The following is a 6,415-nucleotide window of genomic DNA, read 5'->3' on the forward strand; positions in this document are numbered from 1 at the left end:
AAACATAGGCATAAAATGCTTCTCACAAACAAGAACAAAGGTTGTAGAACTAATCTATCAACTAAATGTTCTAATAAGCTTTTCATATAGAATATTTTACTTTCTCAGAAAACTGGGTTTCTATTCTCAAAATGTGTATAGTTGCCAAGGTAAATTTGATTTTATTACATCAGTAAGGTGTCTATTTTTTCCAGGTAGGACTAACTTGACATTTTATGTGATGTTTTAGTAAACATATATGACATTAAAGACCACCAGGGAGCCTTTTTCATTTGTTTGTATGGCAAATACATTCGATGCTTTTATAAATAGAGAGGAATTTTGACTTGGTAAACACGTGGAAGAACTGGGAAGGTGATGTATCCAGAGAGGGCCAGGAGCTCCATGTTCCCATGTTCCCTTTCATTTACATAATCCTATACTTATATTCCACATAGGTGTCCCTGAGTTGGATGGTTTATAACAAGTGGTCAAATCCAGTGTCTTGACTTCTTTCTGTACTGCTTTGGAACTTACTATAAGTGATCTCTCTCTCTCTCTCTCTCTCTCTGTCTCTCCCTTTCCCTCTCCCTCTTTCTCCCTCCCTCCCTACCTTCCTCTCCCACCCCCCTCATCTAGATTGTAGGATTCTGGGGGCAGTGGGTTGGGAATAAAGGAGGTGATCTAGTAAGTTACAGCAGAAAAGCCCATGAGTTCTGTGCTGTAGTCACATCCATTTCAGGCATGAAGAGAGACACAAGGATGAATTAAATTAGAAAATTAATTGTGCAATATCATTATTATCGCTACTTCCTATATCATATTATAAGGATTGCAAGGACAGGTAAATATAAAGGCTGCACTGGAAAAATAAAGTACTTCTTTAGTAGTGGAAGTTAAGGAAGCATCATATTTAGAAAGAGACATAGGAGTGCTAGAGTTCTCACTTCATTAAATAATCATTTTAGCTTTTTATGAATATTAAACATATTTCATAATTGAACATTTTAAAGTACTTTCTTGGTTGTTATCTGCTTGGTTAACTATCTTGTGTAAGACAAACTAGGTCTCGTATAGCCAAATCTAACAAGAAGAAGGAAGAAAATGCTTTCTTATCAAGGCACAGGCACTGCTTGCATTAGAGGATGGGTTTATATAAAACCACAATCACTCTTTATACTTAAATTTCTCTGAGAAGGTGGAAATAACAGATTTGGAAAGTCTTTATTTGAAGTCCTCTTTCTTCTATAAACATTTAATTTTAGGCACAGTAGATGCTGTTTGAATTCCAGGTGAATTCCTTTCACCTAACTGGTAGACATCTTACCTTGGGGACGGTTGGCTGCTAGGAGCTGCCAGTTTCATCCTACCTGCACCCTCAGCTCTGTGGACAGACTTGGTCTCTTTTAAATACATGGTAACTACTAAGGCCTGGGAATTTATGATCCCCAACTCCAGTAGGTAGTTCAGCCTGAACCAATAACCAACAGAAGGTAACAAGAGGAAAAAAGATGTTTACCCATTTTGGGAGGAATTCTGTGGGACAATATATACTTTAGGACTCCTTTGAGATCAACTGTGACCATGTCTTTGGCTAATATTTTCCCTCTCTTATCTTACTTGCTTCTCTTTCTTTCTCCAGAAAAGTCCCCCCCCCCCCCCCCCCACTAAAGCAGTTTGCTCAAGAACAGACATACCTCAATTTCTTCTAAGGAGACCATCAATACAGGCAATCTGGAGATGATGTCTGTCCCCCTGCCCCCACTCCTTCCCAGCTAGGGTGTAGGATCTCTAGGTTCACTTCCAGGGGCACAGCCACAGCACCCAAAGGCAGCAAGATCTGCTTGTGATGCTCACTTGTGCTTAAAAAGCTGCCATGGCAACAGAGATGATGTGTTTGAAAGTGGATCTTACTTGAACAAAATTTAGGAGTTGCAGTTCCATTGGCAAATATCTGTATCACAAGTAATCAGGCAGATTTTTTTTTTATTTTATTAAAAGATTATTGAATTGTTTTATTCCCAAAGAGGGACTAGACTGTGCTATTCTTCATAATTTCTTATCTAATTTATCCAAGAGCAACCAAAACCCTAAAGCAGAGATTGGTGCAATATTTAATTCTTTAATTTCTTTAATTTGCCACTTTTTCTATTTGAAAATCCAATGCAAAGAAAACCACTTAAAAACTTCATTATTGTGACGTAAGCCATTATGAATTTATTGCTGAGTTCCTTAACTTTCTAATTTCAGATTCTGTCTAGTGATCAGGCAGATATTTAACTCAGAATTTCAAACAGTAACTGATTTATCCAGAACTAATGGCAGGCCATCTTCAACTAAAATTATTTCTTCTATGAGGAAAACCTGTAACTTCATAACCTTGCCTTAACCTGTTTCCTGATTTGCCCATCATTTTCAACTGCTCGCTGTGCACTTTCACTTGATATTGAGGCAAAATCAATACAGCAAAAGGTAAACTCATTATTTGACCCTGAAAGCTATTCTTTCTTTTATGATTTCCTTGGAAGTATCCACTCTCATTTTTCACTATTACAACGATGTAGGATTATTGTAGACTGTGTGTATTTGTATTATATGTATTACATGTATTTCTCTTCTCCTGAGTTCTGATCTACATAGAAAGGATTTGTCTTTCCACCATATTTTTCCAGCTGTCTTTGCTTTTCAGTAGGATAAGGCACATCACATTTTTCCTACTTTAAAGCAGAAATTTCAGTGTGTCATTTTTTCATATTTTCTATCTTCTACAATCCACACTAAGATCAATATCCAATTTAAATTTTTCAACTATAAATGCAGTACAAGAATTCTCCTGAATGATATTATAAATAAACAAAAATATCAAAATTATTCTTCATTCCCTCTGTATTTAAACACAATTCTCTTACTGTAGTCATTGACACTTGAGTTTCAAATTCTTATTCTGCATTCATTGTCTTCCAGTACTTTTTTAAACATCCACAATGAGTTAATGCAGCAAACTTTAGATTGCCATAATGTTATCAACAATGGCTCCTAATAATTTTCTATAAAGATTATGAAACGAAATGAGGGTGACCTTCCTAATGGTCATGTTCTATCACATTAAAGGACAGTACTTGGATTTGAATTTTTCTTCTGCATTACCACATCTCACCTTATTTTACAGTTATTTATTCAGATGGATTAAAAGGGTGCCCTTATTCCACATTTGATTTTTAGTCACAACAAGGAGAAGTTGACTTACTCATCTTTAAATTCAATGTCATTAGTATTAGAATATTTACTTGATAAGACTAACACAGCTGTGTAAATATTTGCAACACTGGTGAGATAAAACCTCAAGTCCAAATGTTTATAGTGATACTAATAATCAGAATTAATTATGTTAGTTAAGTATTGCTTGGCAATGCAAAAGAGTATTTCTACCAATGTGATTAATTATTTTGACACTAGTTTTACAGTGAATTCTCAGAATCGGAATTTCTCAGATGTGTCCATGCACAACATTGATGTGACTTAATTTAATCACCTAAAATATTCAAGCTTAAAGCTGCTATTGGATGACATTTATTCTACCATCAGTTGCAAGCAACCTAATTTCTAAGATAGTTTCCTCAAATTCCCCTTGCCAAAATGCCATGCATGAAATTCAACAAGGGATTTACATTCAAGAATTTATAGGAAGAGTATAAATGTCTAACTACTTCTAAATCTTTCTTCTGTGTATCTGTGCCCTTTTACTATTCCTGTATTCCTCCCTGCTCATTTTATCACTCTTTAAGTGCACATTTAAAATGAGATATCTCCAGGGGTTACTGTTGTGACACACAAGGTTAAACCCTTGCCTGCAACCTCAGCATCCCCTGTGGGTTCTGGTTCAGTGCTGGCAGCTCTGCTTCAGATCCAGCTCCTGCTGATGTGCCCAGGAAAGTGGCAGAATGTGGCCCTCTACCACCCAGAAGGGAGATCTTGATGGAGTTCTGGCCCCTGGCCTTGTCCAGGTCCAGACCTGGTCATTGTAGCCATTTGATGAATGAAGCAAAAAATGAAAAATCTTCTTTCTGTAATTCTACCTATGAAGTAAATAAATAAATACATTCTTTAAAAAAAGCATATATTAGAAACAAACATATCACTAGCAAATATGCAAAAATCTAATTTAAAAATGGATGATGGTTCTAAATAGATATTTTTCAAGGAAGGCATAGAAATGGCCAACAGGGGCATAAGAATTTTCTCAAACCACTAAATCCCAGGAAAATGCAGATCAAAACCACAAGGATATGTTACCTCACTCTAGTTAGAATGGATGCTTTCAAAAACACAAATGCTAAGTGTTGGCAGGGATAGGAGGTGGGGGAAAGAAACATTTGTACATTGTTGGTGGGAATATAGGTGACTATAACCATTGAAGGAAAATAGATCTTATATGTTCTCTATCATCCAGAGCACTGATGGTTTATAACAATGCTATTGATTTTTGTGTGTTCAATGTTATTTCTATGAATTTGCCAAATTCTTTATGAGTTTCAATAGTCTCTTTTGGGAGTTTTTTGATAAAGTTTTGTGTCCTCTGCAAACAGGGATAATTTGACACTCCTTTTCCGATTTGTATACCTTTGATTTCTTGCTTTATTACTCTTGCTAAAAATTCTCTAGCTATGTTGAATAATAATACTGAGAGTGGACAATTTTTATTCTTTTTAAAAGGCAAGTTGCAGAGAGAAAGAGATCATTTTCCATCTGCTGGTTCACTCTCCAAACTGCTGCAATAACAAGGGCTGTGCCAACCAGAAACCAGGTGTTTTCATATTCTCGTGACCTTCTTCTCTCTGAATGTCTTTATTCCTTTCTTGCACATGACCCTTCAAAGGGCCTATTCCTTTCTTAAGATGACTTTAGTCATATTGGAATAGAGATGCACACTACTTCAGGTGACTTCCTTTAACTAGGTATGCATTTTGACTTAATTCCTGTCAAGGTCACCTTGAGAATAATTATCTTTGAGGGACAAAAAGCAACTCATTACACCTGTATATAAATATAATACAATCATGTATTTCCATCAAGAGTTTTGAAATAAAATTTTGATAATTTTGCATCAAATGTGGATATATGGATGAATTTAGATAGTATTATCCTAAGTAAAATAGATATGAAACAATGAATGCTTTCTGAGAACTTGATCATTGTAATTTTACACTTCCAAATTTTATCAATGAAACATACTTTGGGATCATGTTATTATTTATGACTCAAAAGGTCTTCAAGTCAAGAGAAAAATTCTTCTGAATAATTCAAAAATAATAAGTAATCATTTTCTTTATGAAATATTTATTTATTTATTTGGAGGACAAAGGAGAGAGAGAGAGAATCTTCCAATCTTCCAGCTGCTGATTGACTCTCAAAATGATCACAGTAGCAGAACCAGTCCTAAGCCAGGAACACAGAACTGAATTTGCTATGTGGGTGGTGAGGGCTCAAGTACTTGGGCCACCACATTCTCTTTCCTGGGTAGATTAGCAGGCAGCTGCATTGGAAACAGAGTAACCATGACTTGAAACTTTCATTCTATATGAAATGCAAGCATCCCAAGCAGCAGGTTAACCCACTGTACCACAGCAACTATCTCAATTCATCATTTTCACTTTTGAAATTCAACAATAAATTTTGTTTGTGTTAACAAAATATTCTCCAATTTATTCTATTAAAAATCCATTCTCCTTTCCATTCTCCTGTGAAATTTCCCCTTGAGCCCTCATAAGGTTTATAATATAATAAATGCAATATTGAATCATCATCTTATGTGTGTATGTGTTAAATGAGTTTTATTGCCGATGATGGGGAATGAAAGTGTTTTAATAAGAATCCAATAAAATACCACTTTGATCCACAATTTTCTTAATTTCTGAAATAAAATTTTATTGTTTTAAGATTTATATGAAAATCAGAGTAACAGAGACAGAAAGGGGAGAGACAGAGAGATCTTATATCTGCTGGTTCACTCCCCAAAGGGCCCCCAAGGGCTGGGGATGGACCAGCCAAAGCCAGGAGCCAGGAGCTTCTTTCAGGTTTCTAATAAGGGTGCAGGGGCCCAAAGGCTTGGCCATCTTCCACTGCTTTCCTTGGCCATTAGAAGACAGCTGGATATGAATTGGAGGAGCGGGAACTTGAACTGACTTCCACATAGGAGGCTGGCACTGCAGATGGTAGTTTAACTGGCTATGCCACAGCTCCTGCCTTTGAAAAAAAATTATAAACACCTAAAATGTTACATATTCTGGGAATACAATCTGATGTTTCAGGTGTAATGTCCAGATTGAACATGTTTATCTATTAAATCATTTTTTTAGCTTTTGTAGCAAATACTGCTTTTTAAACCTGATATAATTCTAAGACTAAAAATACCCCTTGAAATGCTGAGTTAATATTT

General features: G+C 35.7%; 1 non-coding gene across 1 annotated transcript; it reads right to left on the reverse strand.

The window, feature by feature from the left end:
• Positions 1–1,757: 1,757 nt before the first annotated feature.
• LOC127483340 (small nucleolar RNA SNORA68) lies at positions 1,758–1,889 on the reverse strand. Its single transcript, XR_007909535.1, has one exon. It is a non-coding gene; the product is annotated as a small nucleolar RNA SNORA68 (small nucleolar RNA).
• Between the last annotated feature and the right edge of the window lie 4,526 nt (positions 1,890–6,415).

Source organism: Oryctolagus cuniculus, chromosome 8, assembly GCF_964237555.1.
Source record: "Oryctolagus cuniculus chromosome 8, mOryCun1.1, whole genome shotgun sequence".
Taxonomy (NCBI): domain Eukaryota; kingdom Metazoa; phylum Chordata; class Mammalia; order Lagomorpha; family Leporidae; genus Oryctolagus; species Oryctolagus cuniculus.